General features: G+C 38.3%; 1 protein-coding gene across 3 annotated transcripts in view; it reads right to left on the bottom strand.

Annotated features, from left to right (window-relative positions):
• The window catches only part of CLCN4 (chloride voltage-gated channel 4), a 99670-nt gene extending 86055 nt beyond the window's left edge, over window positions 1-13615 (bottom strand). Inside the window, exons 1-2 of one of the 3 annotated variants that reach the window (XM_043992558.1) lie at window positions 13465-13613; window positions 10623-10932 (exon numbers count right to left, since the gene is read on the bottom strand). The gene's annotated coding sequence lies outside the window, so the exon portion shown is untranslated. Of the gene's footprint in view, window positions 1-10622; window positions 10933-13464 lie in introns of all 3 variants that reach the window. The other 2 variants (XM_043992559.1, XM_043992560.1) reach the window with 2 other exon arrangements.
• Between the last annotated feature and the right edge of the window lie 2220 nt (window positions 13616-15835).

The following is a 15835-nucleotide window of genomic DNA, read 5'->3' on the forward strand; positions in this document are numbered from 1 at the left end:
ACAAATTCCACTGCTGCCCTTAGGTATGGCACTCTTCTCAAAATAGGAATTAATATTAGTAGCATGTTAATAAAAAAACTACAAGCTGGCAGGGTATGAGAGTGAAGGGAGAAGGGAGGTGATAGTGTAAGTGAAGAGCTTCAAGGGTTTTTTTAATCCTCAACCAACCAGGACAGTGTTCAATTCAGAGACATCCTGCTTCCCCTGAAAGTGTCCTCCATCCTTAAAAATCCCTCACTCATCCCTTCAAACTCTTGTCCCAAACCTTTCTTTCCGGGCTAAAATCTTAGAAAACGTTATCTAGATTCATTATCTCCACTCTCATCTTACTCATTTCCTAATCTCTTGCAAACTGGGTTTCGACCTCATCATTCAAGGGAAACTGTTCTTCCCAAAGTTACCAGTGATCCCTTAATCACCATATCTGATGGCCCGTTCTCCATCCTCATTCTATTAGACAGTATTTGACACCCAGGCATTGCTCAGTACACTCTTCTCTTATCTAAGTTATTGTGACACACACTCTCTTAGTTCTCCTCTGGGCCCATCTTTCTCAACTGCCTTTGCAGGAGCATCATTATCAAGTCCCCTAATTATGGGTGCTGTCCAAGGCTTTATCCCTATATTCTTTCATTTGTTGACCTCACTGGCTCTCATGGATTCAATGACCATCTCTATTTAGATGATTCCGGTTCTATACATTCAGTCCTATTTCTCTCCTGAGATCCAAACTTGCATTATGAATCTGTTGTTCAGTCATTTTTCAGTCGTGTCTGACTCTTCATGGCCAAATAATTCCAGATGGCTCTCCATAATGACTGAATCAGTTCACACTTCCACCAACAGTGAGTTAGTTTCCCAATTTTTCCATATACACATGTTATAATTATTGGTTCTCTATACAAATATAATAGCTAGTATATTTTATATATATATATATATATATAAAAGTAATAGCATTGTATGCATACGTATCTGTGTATACACATGTATGTATGTATATAAACTGCATATGTGTGTCCATACAGATGTCTATTTATGTGAATATTTGGGCATACACACATACTATGGTTATTAACTCTATACTACTCACACATATATATATTAGCTGTTATATATTATATGTTAAAGTGACAGCATGTATAAGCATATATGTGTATGCTCATATATACAGATGTACATGTGTATACATGTATCCATGTGTATTATGTTTCTGTGCATATCTGTAGCATGTACATACACACACTGTGGTTATCAGCTTTCTGTACCCACATTCAGTTACTATTTCCATGACTCCCAAAGATCTTGATCATCCTAGAGCCAGGACAGCTGATGAGGACCTTGGCCAATGCCTTTCCTCCCAGTGGGGTCAACCCTCACAAGGCAGAATTGAGTAGCCCCCACTCATTTCCACATTCAAGCACTATCTGCTACACTCTGTTTACCATTCTCCCCCTAAGTGTTTCTCCTGAGACAATATATGCTCTTTACTATTTACTTTTTTTGCCTTTATAAACCCCGCACCTAGCACAATACCTGCCACAGAAGAGGTATTTAATAAATACTGGTTAATTAATTGATCATCTAAGATTTTTAAATGGCATATATAAAAGAAAGAAGCAAGAAGGAAGAAGCACAGACAACCTAAATCAATTACAAAGGACCGAACAGGTAGACAATTTTTACATACTCTTGCCAAGGGCTTGTCAACGCTTACCTGAAAGAACCATCTCTTATCTGCTTTATAGGTGCTATAGCTAGCAGATTCCCCAACCCAAATCTATTTTATCCAAGCACTTATATTTATATAAGAATTTACAATCATAAATAATAATTGGAACTTATCTAGAGATAAATGTGATTATCTAAATGAGATAATATTTGTAAAGTGCTTAACACAGTGCCTGGCACATAGTAGGTACTTAATAATACTTGCTCTCTCCCTCCCCAAATAGTTTACAAAGCATTTTGCACATATTACTTCATTTGACTCTCACAACAACCCTGTAAGGTACATAGTTTAGGTATTATCCCCATTTTCAGCCAGATAGGTGGCTCAGTGGATACAGCACTGGGCCTGGAATCAGAAAGGGCAGAGTTCAAATATGAACTCAGACACTTACTAGCTGTGTGACCCTGGGCAAGTCACTTAACCACTGCCTGCATAAAACTGGAGAAAGAAATGGCAAACCACTGTGGTTTCTTTGCCAAGAAAACCCCGTGGACAGTTGGTCCACGGGGTCACGAAGAGTCTGCCACAAGTAAACAGCAACCAAATCCCCATTTTGCCTGAGAAAATTGAGAGAGATGTGAAAGTGATTTGCCCAAGGGATCACACAGTTAAGAGCTAATATAACATTCTTCTTCTGGGCCACAGTTCCTTCCCAATGCCAACAAACAACAACAATTTATTTATCTGTGAGGTAAAAATGATGATGAATGGTAAACAAGAAATACTAGTTATATACATATTTCAAGGTTAAGAAGCAGAATGAAGTCATCAGGGCTGGAAATAAAGCTTATATTGTCTAGTCTGTTTTAGAACCTCCTGGATGAGATCCATAGTCACTCAGATAGAGTCTGGCCCAACTGCCCATTCACACAGGATGCCGATGCTAAGTTCTGTATTTCATCTGGTAAGGTATTAGAAACAAAAGCTACTTCAGAAACACATGACTGCTCTCTGAAGAAACACGCTGCTTCACACACAGACACCACGATCTAAAGATTAATCCAACCAATTCTTCTAGGAATTAAAACTAAAGGAAATAGGGGTGTTTCCTACTTAGTCAAATGAGTCAAAAGAAAATTAAAAGCAAAAGTCAATTTCTGAGGAAAAAGAGAAAGTTAGCTCTTTGGGTATATCAATCAATCGATATTTATTAAGCACCTACTATGTGCCAGGTGTTATATATACCAAGGGCTGGGTATATGTATATGTATATATGCTTTCCTTCTTTTAATTATTTCCTATATAAACCTGGACATAGGAGCTTCTTGACAGAAAAGTAAAACTCTTCCATTTGAATTGTCTTAGGAAGATTCAGAAGAATACCTGGAAGATAAGGTACTAGGCAATGAAGTCCTGAACTGCCTGCCAGGCCTTCAAACTCGACTGCAGAGAGTGCACCTCTGATGGACTGGCCACGTTGTTTAAATGCCAAACTCATGTTTGCCTAAAACCAGGCTTCTTAAAACTTTTCCCACTCGTGACCCCTTTTTGGCCTGAAAAATTTTTATGTGACCCTGGGTATAGAGGTATATAAAATTGATATACATAACTTTTTACTGTTGCCAAATTTTTCATGACCCCCACATTCAGATACATGACCCCCAGATGGGGTCACGACCCACAGTTTAAGAAGCTAGGCCCTAAGACCATTTTACAGAAAACTCACACAAGGCAAGCACTCACAGGGAGGTCAGAAGAAGCAATACAAGGACACTCTCAAGATCTCTCTAAAGAATTTGGGTACCAATTGTGAGACATGGGAGACGCTGGCACAGGACCATTAGGCATGGCATGCCCACATCAAAGAAGGTGTGGTGCTGTATGAGCAAAGCAGAATTGAAATAGCTCAAATGAAAGCTGAGATGAGCAAATTTAGAGACATCTCCAACCCAAAAGTCAGGGGCTACTTGTGCCCAACCTGAGGCAGAGCCTTCTGAGCTTCTACTGATCTCATCAGCCACAGTCAGACTCAATGGACCTTGATCCCAACACCATGATGTCATTGATCCTCTTCAAAAATGCAGGACAAACAGCAACAGCTCTTTGTATATATTTGTTTGCATGTTGTCTTCTCAGTTAGATTGTAAGTTCTTTGAGGGCAGGGACTATCTTTTGCTGATTTCTGTATCCCCAGTGCTTAGCATAAGACCTGGCACATAGTAGGACCTTAATAAATGTTGAATGAATGAATGAATGAATGGAGGAGTCTTATTTACAAAACAAACATTATTGATGCATTCATTTCACAAAGAGGTATCAGGATATCATGGTCTGGGAGCTAGCCAGGAAAACTTAGGTTCAAGTCCAACCTCTCACACAAATACCTCCTGTGTGTCCCTGGACAAGTGATTTAACCCTTTAGTGTTCTAGGCAACTTACTGGATTGTAAGTTGCAGAAGAAGTGCTGTCCTGTCTTGGTAAGGGGAGATTCTTTTACCATTAAAAGCCCAGGCTCTGTCTCTATTCCTACGTCACATCTACAACTCTGAACACTTAATCCTCACCTTTAAATATCTTCTTAGTTAGGATTGTTAAGGAAGAGACCTTAAGAGATCAACTATTCCAACTCCCTTGTCTTATAGATGAGGAAATTGAGGCCAGAAAGGTTAACTAACTTGCCCTGGATCCGATGGGTGGTAAAGCCAAACCCAGACCATTTTATCTGAATGCTAGCCCACTCTTTCCACAAAACCGTTCTCCTACAATAAACCCTGGGAATCACACAATCAGCTCAAACTTCATCTTTTTTTTTTCTTTTTTTAAACTCAACAGATTATTTTAAAACTTGCAAGTAGCAACAGTTTAGGGGTGAAAACGAGACATACACACAACCAAATCTACAGATCAATTCCTTAGGCTGAAAAAAGAAAAGAAAAAGCATGAAAACTACTCGGTCCTGGGCCAAAATGGGAGAGTTCTTACAGATTAATCAACTAAACCCTCCCCATTTGAGTCCTCCTCACCTACCTCAACCTGGCTTGGAACCTGGGTTCTCAAAGGCAAAGTCAATACTGCCTAATTGCAAAGACTGCATGTGAGCCTGGCAAGGATCAAACATCAGTGGTCAGAAGACCAGCCTAGATAAATTGAGACCCCTCACCAGCCAGTGGTTTGCTCCAGAGCGGTACATTTTTCATCTACACCAAGTTTCAATGACATTCCACTAAGCTACATCAGGGAGGGGAATGAATTATATCAGCAGAGGGACTAGTCACACTGATAAAGATCACAGATCTTTGAAATATTATGTTATTTAAAGCAAAATATTGTTTTACTTAGGGCATATAAGTCTGAAGCAAATTCTAAGTTTAAAAAAAGGCTTCTTTGTGGTGAGGTGAGGTCCTCCCAGATGCTGTTTGTGCATGAAATTATGTTAATTGTATCAATGCCTATAATAATAATAATAATAATTAACATTTATATAGGACCTACTATGTGCCAGGAAATTGTGCTTAGCACTTTTATAATTATTATCTCATTTGAGCCTCATAACAACCCTAGAAGGAAGATGTTATTATTATTCCCATTTAATAAATGAGGAAACTGAGGCAAACAGGTTAAGTAACTTGCCCAGAGTCACACAGCTAATAAGTGTCTGAGGCTGAATTTGAACTCAGGTGTCCCTAAGTTTTCTATCCACTATGCCACATAGCTGCTCCTGAATACTGAAATCTCCTAGAGGAGATCCATCATAACCAAAAAAGAATTTGGCCCAACTAATCACACAGGAAGAGTCAAGTGGATGAAAAAGTTCTGCTGTCCAGATTATGATATGTGCATATTGTATAGACTATCTGAAGAGAAGTTCCCTAGGATAAATCAGAAAAGAGCCACAAAGGATACATATGCATGGATGGTTTGTAATAAACATCATTTGAGAAGAATGCCCATATGGATAAGATCAAGATGGCAGATCAACTACCACTGGAATAGCTAAGAGACGCTACTTAATCATTTAATTAATAATTATTGCATTTGCCATCTTAGAATTGAGAAGTATGTTGGCCCACCAATTCGAGATACCACTTTCTCTCAAAGAAGTAGTCATGTGAAAATGATTCCTTCCTTTCTCTCAATAAATTTCCCAATAAAAAACATAAGCATTCAAAGCCAACCCACTGATTGTTCTCCTGAAATATAGTCTCTTCATTAATTTATAGTAGCTATTATATATTTTTCTTTAAAAAGCAAATGATACGGGGGCAGCTAGGTGGCGCAGTGGATAGAGCACCGGCCCTGGAGTCAGGAGGACCTGAGTTCAAATCTGACCTCAGACACTTAACACTTACTAGCTGTGTGACCCTAGGCAAGTCACTTAACCCCAATTGCCTCACAAAAAAAAAAAAAAGCAAATGATACCAAATGATGGTTCAAGGTTTCACAGAGAAAACTTCTTTGTATTATGCTGTGTGTATGGAATGTTCTCTTTTTTAGGTTTTCAAGTTCAGAATAAAAAAGTTAAGGATTTTTTAGTTTGGGTTTTTTTTTTAATTTTATAAAAGTAGTCTTTTTCAGCTTCTAAATACTTATATACTAAAAGCTTTAGTTGAGATAGTTTGGAAAGCAGGCACAATGGAGGTGTATGATTTGCCCAAGATATCACCAGTAGTTCTGTTCTCAGATGCATCCTTTATCGAGAATGATCAGGGAGTTTCCTCATTCCCCATAACAATGAAACCACAAATCCAGTTCCTAGCCTCTGGCACTATAAAGGAATTGGAAATTCTAGATAAGAGATTCTATCTGATAATTACTAGGGCACACTTATTTCTAACCTTTTTTTTTAAATATAGAAATATTCCATCTTAGCAAGCATTCTGAACAAAATTCAACTCTCTTGACATCTCGTGCACACTACAATCTGGTCAAACCCGCCTTTTGACTATTCCTCATCAGTAGCCCTCTAACTTCTTGCTATCTCCTGTCTTCCTGCCTTTGCACTATTCCCCATACTGGTAAGCACTTCCTTTAAGGCTTGGCTCATGTGCCATCTGCTAGTCCCTAGCTTCTTGTTTTATTTTTTTGTTGTTGTTTTGGGTTTTTTTTACAGGGCAATGAGGGTTAAGTGACTTGCCCAGGGTCACACAGCTAGTAAGTGTCAAGTGCCTGAGGCTGGATTTGAACTCTGGTCCTCCGGAATCCAAGACCTATGCTTTATCCACTGCACTACCTAGCTGCCCCCTAGTCCCTAGCTTCTTAAACTGTAGGTCATGACCCCATATGGGGTGATGTAACTGAACGTGGAGTTCGAGAAAATTTGGCAAGAGTAAAAGGCTATGTATACCTATTTTATATGCCTATATACCCAGTCATGTAAAAATTTATCCAGCGAAAAAGGGTTGCAAGTAGAGAGTTTAAGAAGTGTTGTTCTAGAGAAAGCCTTTCCTGATTTTTCCCAGTTGCTAGTTGATTCCCCACGCACGAAATTATGTATTTTTATGTATTATTATGTATATATTTTTTGCATTTTAAAAAATATATTGTTGTTAGTCTGTCATCTTCAACTCTTTGTGATCCGTGAAATATACTGTCCATGGGGTTTTCTTGGGAAAGATACTGGAATGGTTTGCTATTTGCTTCTCCCATAGATTAAAGCAAACAGGTTAAGTGATTTGCCCAGGGTCACACAGCTAGTAAATGTCTGAAGCAGGATTTCAACTCAGGTCTTCCCGACTCCAAGCCTACTAAGTCACCTAGCTGCCAATTCTCATTCTCTGTCTGTCCATCTCTCTTTCTCTCTCCTCCTTCCCCCTCCTCCCTTCTCCTTCTCCTAAAATTTCCTGGAGGGCAGGGACAATTTCTCCTTTATCTGTATCTCTGGGACCTACCATGGTACTTACTTACTACATTTGCTATTGTTTCAGTCTTGTTCCATTCTTCGTGGCCCCATTTGGGGGCTTCGTGGCAGGTAAAAGAATGATCTGTCTTTTCATTCTCTAACTCATTTTACAGATGAGGAAACTGAGGCAAACTGGGTTAAGTGACTTGCCCAGGTTCACACAGCTAGTAAGTGTCTGAGGCCACATTTGAACTTAGGTCTTCCTGTACTCTATTCCACTGCCCTACCTACTGCATAGGAGGTACTTAATAAAGGCATGATTAATAGATTAACGAATGATTAATTGATCATTACAAACAATGCTTGCTGTACTTACTTCAATGAATTTGTAGTTAACCTGTCTGCCTCAATGGAGGCACCTACCTCACAGGGCTGTCCCAATCACCTGAGTTCTGCCTTCTCTCTTATTTACTTCCTATTTGTTGGCATAGTTCCCTAGTTGTCTTCCCCATTAGATTGAGTTGCTTGGGGGCAGGGAGAGTCTTTTGACTCTTTTTGTGTAACCAGCAATGAACACAGCACCTGGCACATAGTAGGCATTTAATAAATGTTTACAGACTGACTTATTTTGAAGATAAAATGAGATACTTGTAAAAGCTCTTACAAATCTTTTTTTATTAATTTTTATTAATTATTAATTAATATTATCTCATCATTGTGAGTCAACCCTCCAAAGGGTTGAATCAGTTATTCTACTGTGCTTTGAGACAATGATACCAGTTGCGGCTATTGAAGTATTTGAGGCTTAGCTTGCTCTTTGACTAAATCTTTTATTTAGTCCTTTTCAGTCCTGTCCAACTCTTCATGACCCCTTCTGGGTTTTCTTGGCAAAGATAAAGGAGTGGTTTGCCATTTCCTTTTCCAGCTCATTTCACAGATGAGGAAACCGAGTCAAACAGGGTTGAGACTTGCCCAGGGTCACCCAGCAGTCTGAGGCTAAATTTGAACTCAGGTCCTCCTCACTCCAGGCCCAGGACTCTAGGCACTTTCACCACCTCGCTGCCCCTCTTTTGACTAAATATCTGCCGTTTATTACAGTGTTCTATTCAGGGCACTGATATGCCCTGCCTTCCTCTAGTGATGCTTTCAAGAATTACTGAACCATGGGGAGTAATATTTAAGTGTGTAGGGCCCATAAGAAAGGCACTGTGAATAAAAAAGAATTTATTTTTTCAATACCGCACAGTATTATATTGTAAAAAAGCGTCAGATTTTATATTCAGATCCCAGCCCTGCCTCTTTTCAGCTGTGTAATCTCATTCACTTTATGTCAGGTTCCTCTCTGTAAAAAGGGATGATAATACTTGTTCTATTTATTTCAGTTATTGGGAAGAAGTTCTTTGTAAACTTTACATGTTAACTATTACTACATATTAATCCCCATGCTTAACTCCCTTTACATAGTTGATGAATTTCTCAAAACGTATGTTTTTGTAAATAAAAATTGTTCAAGCCATTTCAAGTGCACAAGGAAATCTGGGATCTGGCTATTTAAACAAGAATCCTTTTGCAAAGGGAAATTTTATCTGTCTGTCAATCTAAAATTCCATACACAGTTTATACCCTCTTTCTCAGGTGATGGGCACCAACCTCACCCTTTCAGGTTAGTATCAAGTTAGGAAGTAAATAAAAATGCCTCAAATTCAATCCATTTTGCTCCTTCTGAAAAAGACAGCATCTCTGCATTTCAGTGAAATTGAAATGCAAGCAGTGATGGGAGCAAAAATAATTTTTGTTTGTAGAGACATCCTCATCTCTATAAATATTTAAGACAGTGGGCATTTCTGAAAGACTGCTTTGCTATCCCAGTAGACACATTTCATATTGCAGCGTAAAATACTGTTGAATTTCCCTAATTAGACTTTTCACAAGCAAATAGTTATGTTTGAGCTGCTTTATTAGAAGAAACAGGCAGGGAATTTTAAGCAAAAGCTAAAACTCTGAAAGTACATTTTTAAAAAATCATACCCTGTCATGCAAAGAACTAAAAAGTCACCTGACCACCCCACCACCACCCCTACATAGGCAGCTGAGTCATAGCCCCTTCTTCCCCTGGCAAACCCTCGAACTTCCATTCAGTCCTTTAAAAATATGAGAAGAGCTAGGGTTAATAAATGTTTAATAATAATTAATTAATTTTGAGTTCTGCCTCCCAATAAAAACCAGTTTATTCTTAGAAATGCTGCCATTGTCCTCCTTCCCACAACTAGAAGCCCAAAATCTTCTAGAACTTTGGGGGCTTCATTTTGAAAAAACAACATTTCTAAAAATCAGTTATTTTGTACAATATTTCTGTTCTGAAGTAGCTCCCTTTAAACTGCAAAATACTGCAAAATAAAACTAAGAAAAAACAGGTTTCCAAAAAACTACTGAATGAAGTGCCAGTGGTTAAGTGCTCTAAAGGGTTAACCAACAGGAAGTTTCCATGTTTCAGCAAGTATTGGCCTTGATAAAATTTTGGGAGCTGAAAGCTGATTTAAAAAAAAAAATAGCTACTGCATTTTGTTCAATTGCTCATTATTTAAGCACTCTTAACAACATCCTGGTAATATTTTGCATTTTAGCTCAACAGAACAGGTCAGTTCCTCCTCATTTTTGTCCTTGTAATTGCAATCTTTTCATTTCTCAATGAAGATAGCTTTTTCATCTAATCTTTTTATTTTTTTACATTAGGAAGTGAGCCAAGGCATTAAAAAGCTCTATAACCCAGCACTCCTTACCTGCCTATCTTGTGCACTGCTAGGGAGGGAATGAAAGCACAACCTATCCCCTGCCCCCATCCCCCACCCCCATTCCCTACAGCCAAGGCCTGCTCAGCCCCCAGCTCCATTTGGCAGAGCCTCTGCTGGGGGTGCCAGCCAGGAGACTCCAGTTCTGCCAACACACAGCCTGGGGGCACCTGCACTCCCTCTGTTCTTAAAGCCTGCCCTGCACTGTGACAAAACCCAGCTCTTCCTAACCGTGCACAACAACGCGGAAAGCCGGGACGGGGAAACAGGGACAAAAACAAAAGCCAAAACCCAATGAGGCTTTGGAAAGGAGGCCTCTTACCTGCACTGCAACATCGCTCAGCCTAGCCCCACGGATTGGGAGAGCATCCTTTCTCTAGGGCTACGGCTGCCAACGCAGTGACGTCATGGGGGAGGGAACAGGGAGGGTCACGTGACTGGGTCCTTTTTCCACAGAGTCTCCTGGAGAGTGACACGCTTCGAATCCTCCCAGATCAGTATGAAGTGGCCATAAAAGAGGCCCCTTGTTTTGGTTTTGGTTTTATGTTTGTTTCTTTCTTTTTAACTCGCACTGAAGCCTTCTTCAAGCTGTCTGGATTACTGTCCCCTGCAAACAACTATTTGCTACACTTCTTAGAAAGAAGGGAGAAAAATTATTTTTGAGCCTGTAAAATTAAGTACCCGGGTCCAACTACGATTTTCAAGAGAATCAAGTGAAAGCATTATTTATCAGGATCATAAAGTCAATGAGCATTTATGAAGCGCCTACTGTACGCCAAGCATCGTGCAAAATACCAAGAGATGAAAAGAAAGGCAAAAACAAGCAAACAAAATGAAATGTCCTATTGGAGAAAGCAGCATGTTAAATTAAGCAGAAATAATATACCTGGGTATTTTCATATTCACGTTAAAATGACCCCAAAGGTATGATAAGGATGCATGTATTCTTTCACTCAATTATTTTAGATTTCTGATCTCTTCATCTGAAGCCCATTCATGTTATAACACTGCAATAATTATGCCAGTACAGTAATATATATGTACACATAGTTACATTTATTTTAATTTTAAGCTATAAATCTGTAGAATGAATGGTGTAAATCTATGATAAATGTGTGTGATATCACAGATGTTATCTACTATATAAAGAACAGATAGATACTGTCCTATCTGTGACTTCTATGTATATAGAATACAACATATTACATCCCACATATATAGGATAGGTACTTTATATATAAGCAATATCACAGAGATGTTATCTCCTGTGTATAAAACTGGTATATCCTATCTGTGATATCTCCTATACACACACACAGAGGAGATATCACAGATATGATATCTCCTATATACAGGACAGGTACTGCCCTACCTATAAATATACTAGAAGATAACATATCTGTGATAATATATACATATATATATGCACACACACAAATACACACACAAGATATATTTCCTATATATGTTAAGTTGTGATTACCTGTTGACATATACAAGGACAGGCTATGATATCTCCTACATGTAGGAGACATATGATGCGTTCTTTATATAGGATAGGAACTGCCCTGTATATAGGAGATATCACAGATATGTTACCTTATATTTAGGATATGTTATCTGTGATATTTCCTATATTTAAGATATGATATATATTACATCTTTATTTTATTTTATTTTTTTGCAGGGCAATGGGGGTTAAGTGACTTGCCCAGGGTCACGCAACTAGTAAGTGTTAAGTGTCAGTGGCCGGATTTGAACTCAGGTTCTCCTGAGTCCAGGGCCAGCGCTTTAGCCACTGCACCACCTAGCTGCCCCCCATATTACATCTTTATAAAGATAGATATTGGATATATAGGAGATATCATATATATGTTATCTTCTATACACAGGACAGGTACTATCCTATCTATGATAGGAAATAAATGAAGATATTTCTATAGATATGGTATATTGCATATATAGGAGATATCAGAGATTTTCACCATTCATCCTTACTACTGATTTATAACTTTAAAGTAAAAGTAAAAAATGCACCATGTATACATATCTGTGTGTAAGTATATATTTAATCATGTGCTTAAATAGAAGTGCTTATTGATAAAAGAACAACTCGCCTGACATAATTAATATAGTATTCCAACGTGAAAAAGACTTCAACAAATGCATGCATGCATGTATACCATATCTTTGGTGTCATTTTAATATGAAAATTACACATACATACATATATGATATCACAGATTTACACAATTTATACTAACAACTTTATAACGTCAAATTAAACAATGTACTATATGTATTTATGTGTTTACTTTTAAAGCAAGGAATTTTAATATAGTGAGTTTCTAAGAATAAACTTCTAGTAATTACTGAGATAACTCACATTGTCATAGTTTTACCATGATGTGAGTCAACTTGCTAAGGCAGAAAATATGTACAATGTCAACAGATCTCATTCACCACTGAAATTCAGAATGAATAGGGGGGAAAATCTATTTGTGGTCACAGTTTTACTTGGAGCCGCTTGAAATAAATTCCTGAAATGCGGAGTTTACACAGTAAATAGGTGGGATTTTCAAGCCATCTCAAATACAGTTATTAGAAAATAAATGCTTTCAAAATACATAAGCTCAAACGCAGTAGTGGCCTCCTTAGGAGTTCATTTCTGTTTTTATAGGATGTTTCATTACTTTCCTTTCAGTTTAAATTACAGCATTTTCATATTCTTCTCTTCACCATTCCTTTTTTTTTTTAATTATTGAATGATTTCCAATTCTAAATTCTCTCATTCCCTCCATCACCCCCCCCCCAACCAGTGAGAAGGCAAAAAATCCATGCCCTGTCCTAAAGAATTACAAAATAGAGCTGTAGTTTTGGGAAATGACATGGAGTTTTCCTAATGCCAAGATGGGCATTAGGATTTTCTTCCTTATTTACTTTCTGGCTCTTTTTTCCACTCTCTTCCACTTTTTCTCCAAATCAATCCATTTTCTCTTCTGACTACGGTTCTCTGACCTCAGAACCTCTACTATCCTAGCAGTTTACACAGTTAATACAGTCGTCTGCAACTGCAGACTTAAAAGAAGCTGTTTTGTTTTGCATTACACTCGTCTAAAAGTTTGTTTTTCTGAATTTTATTGCATATTATTTAAATAGCTTACCTTCTGGTTTAGGATTCCCGGGGCATAATGTGAAAATATCATGGAAATCCACTCCAACTTTGAACTACGAGCTTGACTGAGAAAGACTGAAACTCCCCCAGTGAGTTTTCAGAGGCAGAGTTAAATATAGATTCTATCTTTAATGTACCCAGAATGCCCCGGGGGGGTAAACAGTCAAGTCATCACATGTCCTGGGTTAGCTAGTAATCCCTCTTTCCTCTCACCCTGCTGGGTCACAGCTTCCTTCACCCACAAGCAGTTCGCTTTCTTTGTATCAGCTGTGTCTTTGGATTGTGGCTGTTACTACCAGCTTCTCTGACAAGAGGCACGTAGTGGACACAGAAACTGCATGCTTTCAGAAAGGATTTTCAGGAATCGATTAGAGGTGCAGTTTGCGCACAAAATGCTGCAGCTCATATTCACTGACGAAAATGCTGATGATGATCCCTCTATGTGCATATGTAGCAGGAGAAATTAATCAAACTATAGTTTTTATTCTGGAGAAGGAAATGACAAACCACTCCAGTATCTTTGCCAAGAAAACCCTAAATGGAGTCAAATGACCGAAGTGGCTGACCAACAAAAAAAGTATTCATTTACACAGTGCAGTTATTATCAGCAATGCATCTATTTCCTTTCTTTTTTTCGAAGTTTCTGGGTGTTTTTTAAAGTGTCATACCAAGCTTAACACCTGAGAAAAATTTAAAAAACAAAAACTATATATCTCTCTTATGAGTGCACATACTGTGAGACAGTTATGCTGTATAATTCTGTTGTTACCTTTTTTTGATCTGCTTTTAAATCTTTATTACAAAGGAGGACTGAGGTAACATGAAAACAAAAGGTACCAATAAAAAGAAAAGATACTTTTGGGAAAATGCATTACTCTGATCACAGAACAAAATTATTGAGCTCTTTTAAAAAAAAGTTTTTTTATTTAATAAATTTCATTTATTTCTTTGTATTTTAGGGGATCAGTGGGCGTTTTTTTTAAGCAATGCTGATCACAATCCATCCACTCCTGCTACCATGCAGTTCCTGTTTGTGTCCTGAAAATTCTCAGGGTGGAGGAGAGGCTAACCTTCTGGAGACCTTCCCTTAGATCACTGAATATTGTATGGAGACTCTCTCTCTCATCCTTCCTTTTGAGCATGTGACTTTGAGCATGTGCCTCTCCCTTGGACTTTCAACAGTGGAGGAAGAGAGATTTCTTTTCCCTTCAACTTAAGAAACAATGGTGGCTGCGACTCAAGATCATGAATATTATCAAGAAAATGTGCTTACCTAAGTGAACCTGACACCAGACCTCAAATCTCTGGCTGCCTCTTTTGCTATGTGATCTTTATGGTTTGGGTTTTCTCTAAGCACAAGTAACCAAAGAAATTCCTGAAAAGATGGATATTTCCAACCTACAAGGTTACATTGTAAGTATGAGGGTTCTTGAGTTCCCAAGTCACTGCTGATTGTCCAACAGGGGGTTCCAGTGACAACTAGCCCACTTCTTGGCAGCTAGCTGCTCCAGTGGATAGAAGTTGGGAGGATCTGAGTTCAAATATGACCTCAAACACATACTAGTTGTGTGACCCCGAGCAAGTCACTTAACCCCAATTGCCTTAAACATCCGGCATCATCTCCAGTTGCCCTGATATATATCTTTTTGGTTTTGTTTTTGTTTGTTTCTTTTGTTTGTTTTTTGTTTTTTTTGCAGGGCAATGGGGGTTAAGTGACTTGCCTATGGTCACACAGCTAGTGTCAAGTGTCTGAGGCTGGATTTGAACTCAGGTACTCCTGAATCCAGGGCCAGTGCTTTATCCACTGTGCCACCTAGCCACCCCCGCCCTGATGTATATCTTGCTACTGGACCCAGATGACTGGAGGAGTGAGGTTGGTGACCTTGCATAGCCCTTAAATCCAATTCACTGCAAGTCATGACAATCACCCCAATGTCATGGTCCTCTTTTAGAATGAAGGACAAACAGTGGCTCACTTCTAAAAAATGTTTCTCTGCTGTCAGAAGAAACTTCCAGAAGGATGCTGAGCTGGAAGAAATAAGACTCTCTAGGAGAGAAACAGTCAGAGGTAAAAGAGAAATATCTATTTGGTACCCCCAAAAATGTCTTTATCTTTTATTACAGTTGTGATGTTATTGTTTTCTGTTTTAAATATCTATAATGCACAATTTGAATCTCTTGTGTTTTAAACATTTCTTTTGTGGTAGTAGAAATAAAAATATCTATTATATGTAAAAAGAATTAAAACAAAGCAATATAAGAAAACATTGCGGGGTAACCAATGAAACAGTCCTCTGTGGAAATTGTTTTCTTTTCTTCTTCTTTTTATTTATTTATTTGTTTGTTTTGAATAATAAACA

This window comes from Dromiciops gliroides, chromosome 3 (genome assembly GCF_019393635.1).
Source record: "Dromiciops gliroides isolate mDroGli1 chromosome 3, mDroGli1.pri, whole genome shotgun sequence".
Lineage (NCBI taxonomy): Eukaryota > Metazoa > Chordata > Mammalia > Microbiotheria > Microbiotheriidae > Dromiciops > Dromiciops gliroides.